The 15,351-nt window shown below is 43.3% G+C and overlaps 1 protein-coding gene across 8 annotated transcripts in view; it reads left to right on the top strand.

Moving 5' to 3' along the window:
• DENND1A (DENN domain containing 1A) overlaps positions 1-15,351 on the top strand; it is a 490,983-nt gene that overhangs the window by 222,504 nt on the left and 253,128 nt on the right. The window lies entirely within an intron of this gene.

Raw genomic sequence — 15,351 nt, 5'->3', positions numbered from 1 at the left:
GGGGGAAGGGTTGACTACAAAGGCGAAGCATAAGCAATTGGGTGGTGTGTGACAGAAATGTTCTGTGGCTTTTACACTACTGTACGCATTTGTCAAAACTCGTAGAACTGTACGCCCAAAAGAGTGAATTTTAATTGATGTTAAAAAGAAATGAATTTTAAAAAGGTAGATGGTGGGAAGAACAGGTGGTAAACAGATGATCTCAGTATAGTGTTGTAAGAGCTATGATATACATTAATAGACACCCTGTGAGGGGTGATTGAGATTGGATGGGGCACGAGGGAGTGTTTTGGGGGTCCTGAAAATGTTGTATATATTGATTGTGGTGGCTACACAGCTGCATATAATTATCAAAACTCCTCTAACTACACCCATAGAATGGGTGGGTTTTGTGGTATGTAAACTACAACTTAAGAGTTGATTTATTAAAAAAAAAAAAAAAAGGATCATGAGGCTTTAATACCAGGGGACCTTTCTTCAAATTCTGACTGCCACTTTACCAGCTCAGTGATCTTGAGCAAGTCTCTGCAAGTCTCTGAGCCTCTGTTTCTTCACCTGTTATTTATAGCTGAAGATCACAACCTCCTGTGAGTATTTTTTGGACTATAAGATGCACTCCCCTCCCCCCACCCCCCAGCTGGGAGGAATAATGGTTGTTAATGCTGCTCTTGAGTTCAGTTTACATTTACATTGGTGAAATACTATGTTATTTATGTTATTAAATATTTTACCACATTTTTTGCTTCAAAATTTTTTTGCCTGTTTTCCACCTCTAAAACCTAGGTGTGTCTTTTGGTCCAAAAAATACAGTAGGTGAGGTGAGGAGCAGAGGTAATGCCCTTGAACTGCTTGGTCCAATGTCTGCCATAGCTGAGGTACTAGGTATTTTCATTCCCACCCCACGAATGGTACAGTGTGCAGAACTGGTCTTTAAATTAACTAAAGCTGCTCTGTTTTAGACCCATAAAAGTTAAGTTCAAACTTTGTGAAAGGTAAAAATGTTAACATCCATATGTTTGTTTAATGATAGCTCTTAGAGTCTCATTACCGTTGCCATCTTTTGCATCACTACAGCATACTAAATCTTCTAGGGTTAAGTCCTATATAATTAGTTAAGAGCAACATGTGATATTCCTTCAGCCAGGAAAGCACAAGGAGTTATTTGCAGTGTTAACTTGAAAAGAGTCATTCATTGAAGAATAATTGAAAAAATACTGGTGACATGTTTATGATCCCCATCATTTTTTCCTTTGCTTTTATTCTTTGAAATGAAATCTTTATCTTGTGTCAAGTGGATAAATATTAATAAAATCTCTGTTTACTCTAGCCTACTCTTTTATGACAGTTACAATCTTAAATGTAATTGTAAAGAATATACATATGCTTCTGGCATTCAGCATTTTAAAGACATTTAAAATAATCCAAAATATAGCTTTGAACCTCTCTTTCTACGGAGACGGCAAGCTGGCATCTCCTACCTAGCAATCATAACAGAAGCTACCTATTTCTGAGTGCCTAGTATGTTTTGTGAACTGTGTTGAGCACTTCGTATTATTTGCATTAAATTGTTTGTATTGAATCACCTACTTTGTTCCTTACCATGGCCTTGTTAGGTAAATAGGAAGCATTGCCCTTTTGCAGAGGAGAGCTGACTTGGGGAGATGAAGTAACAGCTCAGGGGGTGCCCTCTAGTAAGTGGGGGCTATTCTAACTCTATCCCTTCTCCTGCCACATGACATGGCTGCTGCTTCTGAGGGAGCCCCACTCTCCAGGCCAACTTTTGCCTTCTCCTAGATTCAAACCCTCTTTTTAATTGTATTCAATAATTAAAAGAGCCCTGGCAGAACTGTCACTTTTGGAACCGCCTTCTTCCTTGAGGACTTATGCCAGCTACGTGGGTCTTAAAACCTTTGAGTATGTATCTGCTTTCAGACTTCCTCTTTCAGTCATCTTCCACTCTCTTGTGAAAATAGTCTTCTAAACAGACAAATCTGGTCAAATCCTTCCTTGCTTAAAACCTTTTGCTTTCAGGAAAAGAGCTAAACTCTAACCTTGCACATAAAACTCCTTACAAGCGGGTCCTTTTGGGTTTGTCTAGTTCACATCTTCTGCCAAGATTCCCCTCTCCACCCCATCCTCACCCCCACTCCACCAGAAAGAAGCACGCAGAGAAATATCCGGCCCCGCCCTTAGATGTGATCCAGCTACTCCAAGCCATTTGTAGTTCACTATGCGTATGTAATAGTTTGTTCCCTCCAGATGGAAATGCGCTTTTCTTTCATCTGACTTCTCTTCCTCATGTAGCCAGTACCCCAGTGTTCCCACAGCTTTCCCAGTGTTCACACAGCGCTTGTGCCCAGCTGTATCGTAGCATCATCACAGTGCATTGTGATTACCTGTTTACATGTGTGTTTTCCCAAGAGACTTCAGTTCCTTGAGGACAGGCAGCACAGGTCTTGTTTGTTTGTCCTGGCTTTTTAGCACAGGGCTGGCATATACAGGTGCTTACTAAATATTTATATGAAGGATCCGGCCTTGTAGGTTTGGCCTCAAAATCTAATGGGGAAAAACAGAGTCTGGCCCTTTTTCTTTTCCCTCTCAACTTAGAATGCCCTTGGATAAGTGACTATGCCCAGCTTTCTGAGGCCCGCCAGGGTTTATTGGGGCTGACCGCGCTCTCACATGAAGGAAGGTCACTGAAAGCCTTATTAGCCAACCACCTCTGCCCTGAAACCGAGATCCATGGAAGCATGGTGCAGTGGAAAGAGCAGGAGGCTCCAGTGTGACCAGTTTGTTAAAGAGTGCAAACTTCCATCTCATCCAGAGGACCTGTTTGGGAACTGGGTCGTCACAGTCATTAGGCACACTTACAGTGGGTCTTTGCCTCTCTCCCTGCTTATCTGCCTGCCTACCACAAGCAAGATGACTTGGAAGTTGGTAGGCAGGGAGGAGTCACACACGGGGCTGTTTATTTTTCCTTTGAAAAAGGAAGTGGGGAGGTATTTTAATTTAAAAGCTAGTAACAGTAATGTATGTTTACTGTAGAAAGTTTTGAGAACATAAGAAAATACAAACATGATAATGAAAAATTATTTGTACATAGAGCCTGTTTTTATACCTAAATATATTATACATATTTTTCTACGTTAAAATTTTTCTGTAGTCTGATTTTAATGAATAGATAATCTATCATTTTAATAGTTCATAACTTAACCGTGAATTATTGTAAACTAGACTTGCTTGTAAGTATTTGCAATCATGAATAACTACATAGAAGACAAACAACTTTAAAACAAAATTTTAAGACAGTTGGGTGCTCTGTGCATAAGCCATAGAAAATACAGAAAAAAAAAGTATAAGGAAATAAAAAAATGAACAAGGAAAAAAATGAACAAGGAAAACACAGGAAAAAAATGTACAAGGAAGCAAAGGAATTATCCACAGTCCCATAGCTTAGAAATAACCACAGTTAGTTTTTATCTTCTGGTCTTGCTCTGAGTGTGTATGGTTGCATTCAGCACATAGTTACGTATGCTGATGCTTTTCAGTCCATGTTACCTCATGATCATTTTCCCGTATCCTTACAAGTACTCCAAAATGTAATTTTTTATTGCTTGGATATATATTTTAATTATATCATTTATTTAACCATTCTCTTGGCACATGGTTTATATGTGTATATATATGTTTTGTTATTATACATAATAACAAGTGTTATACATAATAACAAATATATTACCAAAAAAATGAGTCACAACGTTTAATGCTGACAGTAATATAGTAAAAGCGATTCATGCCTACATTTTCTGACCTTTGTTTTAATACTGGTCTTAGTAGTTACTCATGGAATGGCCGATTTCCTGTTCTCTTTCATAGTATGTGAGTTTAAGAATGTTACAAAGATTAAAATAAAAAAAAGAAATGAATGTCTAAAGTTTTATTTTTAGAGTTTCTTCTGAAGGAGACACACACTGGTAGCACTACTGGGGATTTATGACTTACAGCTTGTTCATGTTTGGTTTGTAACCAAACACTTTGCCTTCTTCTAAGCTACCATATTTTGAGGGAGTTTAATAATGCCAGTTTTAGCTTTTGTAATATTACAGACTGCTTCTCTTGGCTTATTATAATGCCATAAGGCATAAGCACAAATATTATTTAAAATGAAGGAGTGGCTGAAGGGTAGGGTATTTTAAGTCATGGTAACAATGGAGAGTAACTAGTGACATCTTATGTTCCAACTTTGTACTGGATTTCCAGCTCCTCAGCTTGCTTGGGTTTGGGTTCCCATGTCTTCCTGCAGGGCTCAGTTGAGGAAACCACCTGTCTCATGCTGTGGCTGTGTTACGTGACAGTCCAGAGAGAATGCACACCTTACCTCCTTTCAGGGGGGGCCCCGCTGTCACACCCTGCACTTTCCAAGTTTTGTTCTTGTTGTCTGTCAGTCCATTCCTAATGCCATAACATTTTCACAAGCAAATCTAAACCAGGTACCTACCTTAGTGGAAGTCACACCTTATTCAACTCTCTACCCGATGCCTGGCCTGTGTTAGGGAATGACTGAGTAAATGAATGAATGAATGAATGAATGCACACTTTCTATAAGATGAGTTTGATTGTCCCATTTTGACGATTTGAAAACACCCAATCAAAAGTGAAGTGTATGTGCTAGCTAATGTGAGCTTCACTGATCTCATTCCCTGAGAGAGATCATTTTTCAGAAAAGTTCCTGCTGGTACAGTAATCACACAAACCTGGATCTGACCCTGATCTACTCTGGCTGTGTGACTCTTGGGCATGTTACTTACCCTTTCTGTGCTTCAATTTCTTCATTTGTTACTTGGGGATATAATGATACCCATTTAATAGAATTACTGAGGAGGAGTAAATAAGCAAATGCATATAAGGCTCCTGGTATTCAGCAGTTCCAGAGTAAATGGTAGTCTGTACTATTATTGTTTTTATCAGTTTGGTGCCTTAGGAGTAGCCCAGCAGTAAAGGTACTTGGAACTAGGGGGATCCTGCAGTCGGACAGATTACCCGTGCAGCAGGCTGGCTGTGCCTCTGTGATTAATTTTGTACAAAGAAATGTGCTTCCTTCAGTCTGGCCCAGGTCTGCCACAAAATGAGATAGTCCTGGGGCTTTCGGAGAGCCTGGTGGGCAGACAGATGCCTGTGGTAGAATGGAGCAAGGAGAAGGGTTGCTTGGCTTGCAAAAATTCCTACTTTACCTTCCCTCAAAACCCGGTTTCATTTCCAAAAACATCTCCAGAGAAACCTCTTGGTGAGAGGGTGTTGCTCTGTCACCGAAGGTAACTGGAGAGCAGTTTCCTGTCTGCCTTTGTTGCCAGCTCTCTGGTTGTAAGGGCCTGCTTTGTACCCAGAGGAGTCTGTGCACATCAGCCGTCTCAAACAATCTCTGGTCTTATCACTTATTTTAATGTTCCTTGCACAGGTCACTCTTGGATGTGGTGCTCTGGGCAGTCTCACCCCAGAATGCTTCCCTTCCTTTGTTTAACCTCTGACCTGTGAAAACAAGAGTTAATCAAGAGTTCTAAGGTAGCTAAGAGGAAGGGGAAGTGTTTGGTTACAAATTAAATATGAACAAGTCATAAGTCATAAATCCCCAGTAGTGCTACCAGTTGTGTGTCTCAAGTTGCATATGGTACAGAGTGTTTGGGTTATAAATTCAAGTTCAGGGCTCTCTGATTGCCTGGGGGTAGGTGTTAGGTTAGTTTTCTTTAGGCCTAAAACTGTTTTCCTCCTAAAACATTACTTTTATTGGACCAGCTACATTCATATCCTACTTTCTCTGTGTGCCTGTCTCTCCTCCTTCCTTTCTTTACCTGCCTGCCTACATTGATTGGTGTGCTGTTCTGTGAATTGAGACAGAACTGCTTCCCTGAAAGAAGTTAAGCATATGGAAAAAGTTGCCAAGGAAAGGCATTGAAGCATAGAGCGTAAATGGGTTTAAGAGACAGCCAGACACTTTTATAGAGAGATTTGCGATTGAATGATACAACATTCAGGCTGAGATCTGGGGTGGAAATGAACTTAAATGAGTGCTATCCATGGAAAACTGATGCCCTGTCTAATCTAGCATTTCCTTAATTGTCACCATAAGCATACATTTAAAGCTTTATACTTTAAATTAAAAAAGGCAACACAGTCTGTTAACAATCTATGACATGGGCATGGGTTTTCTAGATAAAATCTTAAAAGTACACATCTGAGGTAGCAGAGGCACAGGGTCTTGATATGAAGCGCTGCAGACTTGAAATCTCTTCTGCCGTGTTCGATTAAAACGTTTTTAATCAAGCTATTTATGTTTGTGTTTGTGAATATAACATATACACTAATTCCTAAAGCAATAAAGAGCTGACACATGACTAGTGTCCCCGGAGTTGGCAAAATACGAAAACACACTGAATTGTTGGGAGGCAGCCAAAGTTGGATCGCTCAGAACTTAGAGCTGGGGCTTTTGGAGGCGAGCTTTCATTTCGTCAGGCAGTGAGAACTGCAAGGTAAGAGTTTCAAATCCTAATCTCAGGTCCGGTCATTATCTTTGATCATGTTATACAACTAATACTGCGTCGTGTGAAGTGACGAGTTTTATGTGTAGCTCTGCTTTTAGCGGCTGTGTTGTCCTAGGCTCCTCACTTTACTTCTCTGAGACTCAGTTTTCTTGCCTGTAAATGGGGTGATAATTCATCTCAGGGCAAGACAACTCTAGGGTAGGTGCTAGATCAGTTTCCTTTTGGCCCCAGACTCTTTGCCTTCTGAAGCATGACTTTTATTTAACCGGGCACTTTCTCTCTGTGTGCTTGTCTCTCCTTCCTTTCTTGACTTGTGCCTCACCACAAAGCACCTAACACTTGATAAATATTTTCCCCTTACCCCCGCTCACCTTCCACCACCTCGCTCTAAAATGAGAATAATATCAAATGGCGTCTCAGTGGGATAATTAATTTGGTTGTTTGCTACTGAAAGCAGGGCAAGGCTTCTTGTGTAGCCATTTCTTCCCTTGGTTGTGGTTTTTTTCCTTAGTGACAATGTATTTCTTTCTCTTTTAGTCTATAAGACCTTCCATAAGGTGGGCCTTGGTTAGAACCTCACTAATCCATTACATTATATTGGAGTAGTAATTTAAATCATAAAATAAGATGCTCTGGCAAAAAAACAAAAACAAAAAACCCCAACCCAAACCAAACCAAAAAACAAAACGCTTGCGGGCGTGTGAGTACGGGAGCGGGCAGCCTCACGACCTCTCCAGGAAAAGGGCGAAAGGCCTGCGTGCCCGCCCTCTTTGGGCGCAGTGGAAGGTATCTGAGAATTACACTGAATTGTCAGCTCAGGTGTCATTACTCCAAAGACTTCCTGTTGCAGCACTTCACCAGTGGTAACAGGAAAGTGCCGCTGCGCTTTCCTCCTGAGCAGCCTCCCCCAGTCATAGTAATGCCGCCACGGAAAAGATGACGACAAATCCACTCTCTAAAAGCACCCGTTATTGAATGCACAGCAAGAGAGGAGAGAGCCTTGTTTCCAAAATCAAATCCAACTGTATGTTTGGGTAGATTTATATAAGCACAGATGTTTTATGGGAGCTTTTTGTGGTTTTTCCTAGTGCAAATTAATATTTCTACTCATTCGGTACATACAATATATTTTCCTGCATAGATATAGTAGTTATCACAATGGGATGTTAATTATGGACATAAATCAGAGATTCTTGAACCTAACTGGATACCATAATAAATTTACACTTTGAGCTAAGCAGCTGTGAGCAAAGCAGAATGCTCAGATCGCACGAGACTGGCTCTCGCCTCCCAAAGACTGTTGTTTTTTCCCCTTATTTAGGTTCCTCTGACTTCTGATCTTATTAGCAATAAGAGTACAGCTTTATCAGGGAAAAACAGCACTTACTCTGCTCCACACACAGCGGCAGGTACATGCACATGTTTCATCTCATAACAGCCATGTGAGGGTAGACACCGTTCCCATTTCACACATCGGGGAGGAGGAGCATGACTTGGGCCACAGCTAGTAAGTGACAGAGCTGATACTCAAACCCAGGTGAGTCTCCTGCCTTTGCAGTCTCCGTAGAATTTATCAGCAAAGTGTCACTTCCTGTGAGAAAACTTTCCAGAACCTCTCCTCTGTTCTCTTTATGAGCCTCTATTATAGCACTGACCCAGTGCTGCTAACATTATCAGCCAGTGTGTCTGCTTTTCTCAGTAAACCAAGCTCCCCAAACGCTGGGTCCATGCACCTTGCAGAGTGCCAGGCATATTTTCGATGGGTCTTAATGCGGGGACTTGCGGTTAGATGATTGTGACATTTGAAAAACGAATGGTCTGGAAATGCGTGGTATTTGGACTGCAGACACCACCTCAATATTTAATTCCATAGAAGTGTTCATTGATGCTTATGCGGTTAGCTCAGGAAGGTGTGGTGTGCTTTTCCCATAGGGAGGAGAAATGTGTACACTGGGTGCTTGTAAGACTGTAGTTTGAGAACCATAGACCCCCCCCCACACACACACATCTATTGGTTCGTAATGCTTGAAAGTGGGAATGCTTGTTGCTGAGAGTAATGGGGAAGAAGATACGTCTTGTGGAAGGCAGTGTGTTGGGATCTAGGGTCTTTCCTATTTGCCACGAAAGGACGTGAGAAGTGGAGGGGTAGAAGAGAGGAGAGCTCATGGTATTGCCCTTCTCGTCAGTAAGTTTTGAGAGAAGAGTGTCTTCTGGAGGGCAGGAGGAATGGGTTTGAGATGGGAGGAGGAGGAAAAGTTTGAAGCCCACCCTGTGGGGAACGTGCGGCCTGAAGCACTGGCAGATTCGAGGGTTCTTAGCAATTTGAAAGACTTACCTGCGCTTAAAAAATTGGGCGCCAAACAAAAATGATGTGCCTAGTTTTGTGACATTCCCACAGCACTTACAGCAGGAACAAAAAAAGCAGATAGTGGGGTTTACTTGTTTTAGAGGGGTGGGCACGTGGCAAGAGATCTTCTGTTTGTGGGTACGTCTTAGCCTACTTTGAATATTTTCTCATTCTAGTCTAATTATTTGTCACAGACTCCAGCAATCCATTGGCAGAGATCCTTTTCAGTTCTGCATTATTTTCTTAACCAAAATGCTGCCTCCTAAATTTGGAGCCCCACCTCCCAACAAGAGTTGGTCTGACTATTAATTCTATAGCTCTGATGGGAACGGCCTCAGCAGAAACCCTGGAGATGACTTACATCCGTCAGGGGAAGTTCTGATTTACTGAATGTCTGACACGTGCCAGGCACACATTTGAGACCAAACAGTCAATGCACAGCCATGATCCTTGCTCACAGGGAGGTGACACTAACAGAGAAGTATCATATATTATAAACTCTGTCATAATTATATATTATATTATAATATATATTATAACTGTCATATGTTATAAACTCACATATTATAAACTCTGGTGAGTCTTAATGCCAAGGAAGCCCAGGATGACCCCCTGTTCTGGGATTAAATGCCTCTGTTTAAGTGGAGACCACAATTTTATAGTAAAAATGGGGGAGGGGAGTTTATTTAGGGTTTTATCTTACAAAAAAAAGTGAAACTAAATTTTGAAAATAAATTTTATTCCAACTATGCATTATTCTCAGAATAAATAATGAATCAAGTAGTTTTTTTAGGGGGGGTATAATTTTTCTGACATCATAATACTTCATGTTTGACTTTCACAGCGTGATCATAAAATGAGTCATTTTTCAAAAGTATTTGAGGATTTCCCCAAGTCCTCTTTTAATATTTTGTTACTGAATTCATTTTCTTTTGATGTGACTATTGTGTCACCATCCTTGTTTTTCTTCATTTTTCTCTTGGTCCCTCATTACCTGGTCTGCTGCTACTAGTTCTTTATTTGTTGGTTCGTTTGCCTCAACTCTGAGTAGGTGTCCAACATCTCTTAACAAGGGCTTCGTGAAATCCTGCATTCTTTGTGAGGGTTCATAGTTTCACTTTGTGGTCAATTTACATTTTATCATAGATGTTTGGCCAACTGAGATACTAACAGAGGAGCAGGGGTTGATGCTAGGTCAACCCAGAGGGTTTGAGTGGAGGCTTACTGGTTTAAGCCAGTGATTTTCAACCCTTTTTATCTCGTGGCACATATAAACTAATCACTAAAGTTCTGCAGCATGCCAAAAAATATATTTTTCACTGATCTGATCAAAAAAGGTATCATTTTAATTCATTCACACTGGATGGCTGTTATGTTGGCTGTTGTAATTTTTTAACTTGACATCGAAGGGAAAAGAGTTCAGTGCCCCCGACTAAATAGTTAGGTTTTGCATGTTTTAACAATTCTTCCTGCACACCGGTTGAAAATCGCTGGTTTAAGCAGCCACATCATTGGTGAGTATTTTCTTCTTATAACAGCTTGTGCCTTCCCATCTGCTCTGATGACTGCAGGGCACGAGGGGTCCCTGTAGAGTGCTGGAGGAGCCTCTGGGTCAGACACCAGGAATCAAAGAGAGCTTCCCAACGCTGAGGTTGGCAAGAGGGTCAGTAGGCAGAGAGGGGCAGAAGAGTCTAGCAGGTGCCACATCGAGTGTGTATGTGCATCAGTTACATTAGTCAGGGGGTGTACACCTTTTCATAGAAGAGGAAACTGAGTCTTGGAGAGATTGCTTTCCCAGGGTGTCACAGATAGTAGGTATCAGAACCGAGACTCATCCAGGGTTTTTTGACTCAAGCCTGTGTTCTCCCCAGCATGTGCCTTGCTGCTCTGCTGTTTTCGGTTTAGGAAGTTTTGGGTTTTTAATGTGAAACCTTAAAAACTCCATGTGAAATAGCTTTTACCAAGGGATGCTTTGCCGTCCAGTGAATCTTGTCAAAATCTGCTGACAGAAAGCCTGAAAAGAAGGGGTGCCCTCCTTGAGTACCCAAGTGGAGTTTGAGAAAAGATCTCAGCCAGCGGAAAGTCACCAGGAAGAATGAAAGGCCCTGTTCCAATGGGCAATGCTGAGGTTTTAGATGAGGGGGAGACAGTCACTTTCTACCTGGTTCTAAATCTCATGCTTAGAATGTTACTCCTTTTTAACTATCCCTTCAGTTCCCCCATGATTACAGAATAAAGGGGAGGCTCATCTGTTTGACCTATGAGCAGCCCTCCAGAGTCTGGTCCTTCTGCCCCCTCACCCTCCTCCACACCCCCCACCGCCTGCCCTGCTGCCTGCACACCCTGCTCTCTGGCTGTTCCAGTAGCAGGCAGGGAGGCTCACGCCTATGAGCCATTGCTCAGGAGTTTTTTCTGCCTCTAAATGCTCTTCATCTCCACCTTCCAGTCTTTCTCCCATACAGAGAACACTCTCTTTGAACACGGTCTTCTCTGTGGGAATGCAAACTGACTCCCACAATTACCAGTGACTGTCCTCTCCATCGCATGGCCCTCCCAACAGTGACGATTTCAAAATTTTTATTTTTCCAACTCATGTCATTTTGTATATGCTTGTTGGTCTTTTTTATGGTATTATGGAAGAAGAGACTCTTTACAATCCCCATCTTATTTTAATTTTGAAACAATAACAGAAACTTCCCCAAAAGTTGCAAGTCCGCAATATAAATGTCCCATTTGGAAGGTGTTGTCAAAATAATATTCAGTAACCCTCAAATTTTAGTGTGTAGTTTTAGTGTGGCAAACTTTCTCTTGCCGGGGACCCCTTCTCACCCCACTTGGGCTCCAGCACCTCGTGCCAGACCGCCCCTCCAAGAGGATGTCCTCTCTGTATGCCCGAGCTTTAGCGCCCTGCTCCCAGCGACTGGTTCTCCCAGGTGGCCACCTCCCTCAACTTGATTAACCCCTGCCACCCATCTCTACCGCCATGGCCCCCTCATCTCTCTCTCTCTCTCTCTCTCTCTCTCTATCTCTCTCTCTCTCTCACACACACACACACATACACACACACACTTGCTTTGCTCTGAACTGAAATATTAGCAAAGAAAAGTGGGGGAGCTTTTTACAATTTATAATGGTTTCCTGTTTTAATGCTGACAACACTGACGTGGAGTGCCATCACGCAGTCAGTCACATGTCTGTGTACGCACGACAGTGGGCCGATTACCCTGACAATCCATTCAGTGGAGGAAGATTAGGAAAGTGACCTGTCTGTCCTCAGTTGGACTCAGTTCTTGAGTCAGCTCAAGAGTAAGCAGCTCACCACGCTGACATATTTGAATATACTCAGGCCAACTACTTTGTGTCTACACAAACCATTTCTGCTGTGTGTTGGAGGCAACTTAAGTGCTTCTTGCAGGTGGTTTTGACTGCAGACCACTCAACGACATGCACTATCCCTGGAATATGCTCCTGCACGTCTTATAAGAAGGGGCCTGTGGTGGCCATTTCAGCGTGGCTGTGTGTGTAGGAATACTATATAGGTGCTGCCCAAGCTCTTCTCAGGTTTAAGACTTTTTATTTCCTCACACCGGCAAAAGCCTCTGCGTTTGACTGTCAGGCCTGCAAGTGGGGAGCAAGTTACCTGGGACGTAGTTGGGTGAGAGAAGCTTGGATCCAGGCCAGTGCCTAGGAAACAGGCTTTTCTCCATCCAGGCTCTGCTGGTTGGGTTGTGATAATGCTCCATTATAATTTTATAATTGATCAAAAGCCCAAACTAAATAAAATAGTTGAGAAAGAGCCCCAGCTCCTCCTCTAGACCCAAACGATTGCACTTTATTGTATATGTGCCTCTTTTTCTGCCAAGACCCATGGCCTACTTGAGTACAGGGACCCTTTGTACTCGTCTTTCAGGCCCCAGCCTTGGTCTGAGCCCACCACACAGGGATGCCCTGTGGCGAGGACTCGAGCAGTTGCTTCAGGGTAGCAAGTGGAGCAGGCCCGGGGATGTTCGGAGCTCCTGTAGATGTCCAGGGAGGACCGGCATGATGGAGTGTTTGTTTCCTGCCTCGGGATTGGGAAGTCGTGTTTACTCCACGATGACAGACAGGCACAAGATGGAGTGGGGGGTCTCCACGTCCTCACCTGCAAGCTCGCAGGCAGCGCGGAGCTGTTGTGCCAGCGCTAATGAAGCGGTACAGGAAACGGCGCTGGATAAAGTTCAGCTGTGAACCCTGGCCTCCCAACAGGGGAAAAGAGGGATCCTTTGAAGAAGAAGACAGCTGGGTTTTGGTTTCAAGACCTTAACACTGCCATCACTAGATATTCATCTGTCAGTGCACAGGGGACAACATGTGGAGAACAGTTGTGTCCGGTCAGGCCAAAGGGAGAAAGAAATGGCTGATTTCCAGGGGAACTGCGAAACCTCCCATGGCTGAGGGCTCTGCTTCAGCGTAGCCAAGAAGAATCGATTTGGTGAGGCTGAGGCTGAGTGTGAGAACCTGAGCGCTGTCTGCTGTGGGCTGGGCGGCTTCACCACATCTCTGTTGTCCTCGTTGTGGGGCGGGCAGGGAGCTTGAGGCCCAGCCCTAGTTGTGTTGGTCAGTTGAACCCAGCGGACGAAAGTGCTTCCGTACATACCAGTCCTAAATGATCAGAGCATGCAGCCTGTCCCAAGTCACTTCATCATATATTCCTAAAAGGAGCTCAGCTTTTCTCTTACTTACTTGAGACCACAGTTCTCTTCGCAAGGAAATACTTTCTCTTCTTGCTTTTTATTATCTACCTTCCCACTCCTGATTTTCAGTTCCTAGATTTAACTAGTGGTATTTTTTTTTCTTTCAGGAAAAAAATATTTGTAACACTCGGTTGAATTTGTTTACTAAGAGTCCTCTAATCTGGGCAAGAGTTTTCTTCCAAGGGGATTTATTGTTCCTACTAGAATGGCTTTTAACTCAGCTGAGGTTTATTTAACAGAATCGGAAGGGAGAAATTTATCTCCTCCCTAATCCCTCTTGAATGTTTCCATTGCTCTGCCAAAGTGAATGCTGTGTAAAGTAGCAGCAATCATTTGTTCTGTAATAGTCAATATGCAGCTGCCAGAGCTGATTGAAACATATTAACATAAGTGATAATACTGTCATAGAAGTGAAAAGTTAAGTTGCTTATCAGTATATTCTGATAAGCTACTTAAATTTTACAGTAGCATGTGCTGGCTTCAGACAGACATTGGTGATGGAGAACTGTGCACTTTATCTGTCCTCTCTATTGCCTCTCACTTCATCTGTTACCCTCGGCGATACAGCTGGTAATCTGTGCAGGGCGCTGATTTCCCTCCGCCTGGCAGGATGGAGTCTCGCGTCGGTGCTCCCTCCGAGACCAGCTTATCAGCAAGGACACTGTCAGCTCAGCAGGGTGGATGTGAGCAGGACGGCCAGCGCTTGGTACAACACCTCTCACATGACTATTGGATGTCACTTTGGAATGTTTCTTATGGAAAATAAAGCCATTTAAATTAAGTGACAAAACTTTTTGGGAGTGGGGATATATTTCAGCAACAATTTTGTAACGCTACTGTGCCTTTGCTGTTAGTCTTTGTTTAGTTTTGTTTGTTGAGTCCACACGGAGCGCTGATGCTGTGCCGGGCTTCATGCTTGGCCTTGGGAAGACAAGGTGAAGAAAGATGTGATCCTTCCTCTCTGTTTGCACAGTCTGTTGGGAAGAGAGACACACCACTGAGTGCCACATGGTGTGTGGAATGTTATAACAAGAGCATGCACATGCCCAGGGCCATATGGAACAGAGGGAATCAGGGCATGAGAGGCAGGGAGGGGCTTGGGTACTATTAGGAGGGTGAGTAGAAATCAGCTAGACCAGACCATGAAGTTCAGAGGGAGGATAGGGCCAAGTGTAGACAAGCTCAGGCAGGCTCGACTCTGCCTGCATATGCTCAGAGTGAGGCTGCAATGAGAGGAGGCCGCCTGTGGGGAAGAAGAGGGAAGTGAGTCAGAGAGGCCATCAAGGGCCTGACAGTGGAGAGCCTCGAACACCATCCTAAGCAGTCCCGCAATGGGCTTCTTGCAGCAATGGGACACATTGCAGGAATTTAATCCAGAGTGCCACTTGATTTGCATTTTAGAAAGACCATTCTAAGAGCAACACAGGATGGACTATAGAGTGAGGTCCATGCTGTTGGCAGAGTTACAGGGCGTGATAGTCAGGCCCCAGTGGAGGGCAGTGGGGATGGAGAGTTAGTGCTTGCCCCACAGTGAATACGGAGGGGTGTGTTATAGGTGGAATGTTTGATGTAACAGTATGAACGGGGCCTGTGGGACACCTTGCAGCTGCCAGCCGTGAAAGTGCCGTGTGTGGCTGTGTGTGTGGCTGTGCGTGTCTAATCATGAGAAACTTGAATAGAAGCTTCCCGGAAAGAGTGGATGTGGTAGGAGAGGCCTGGGGGCTACTCAGAGATA

Source organism: Phyllostomus discolor, chromosome 3 (genome assembly GCF_004126475.2).
Source record: "Phyllostomus discolor isolate MPI-MPIP mPhyDis1 chromosome 3, mPhyDis1.pri.v3, whole genome shotgun sequence".
NCBI lineage: Eukaryota > Metazoa > Chordata > Mammalia > Chiroptera > Phyllostomidae > Phyllostomus > Phyllostomus discolor.
This window is presented reverse-complemented; position numbering and strand designations above follow the sequence as displayed.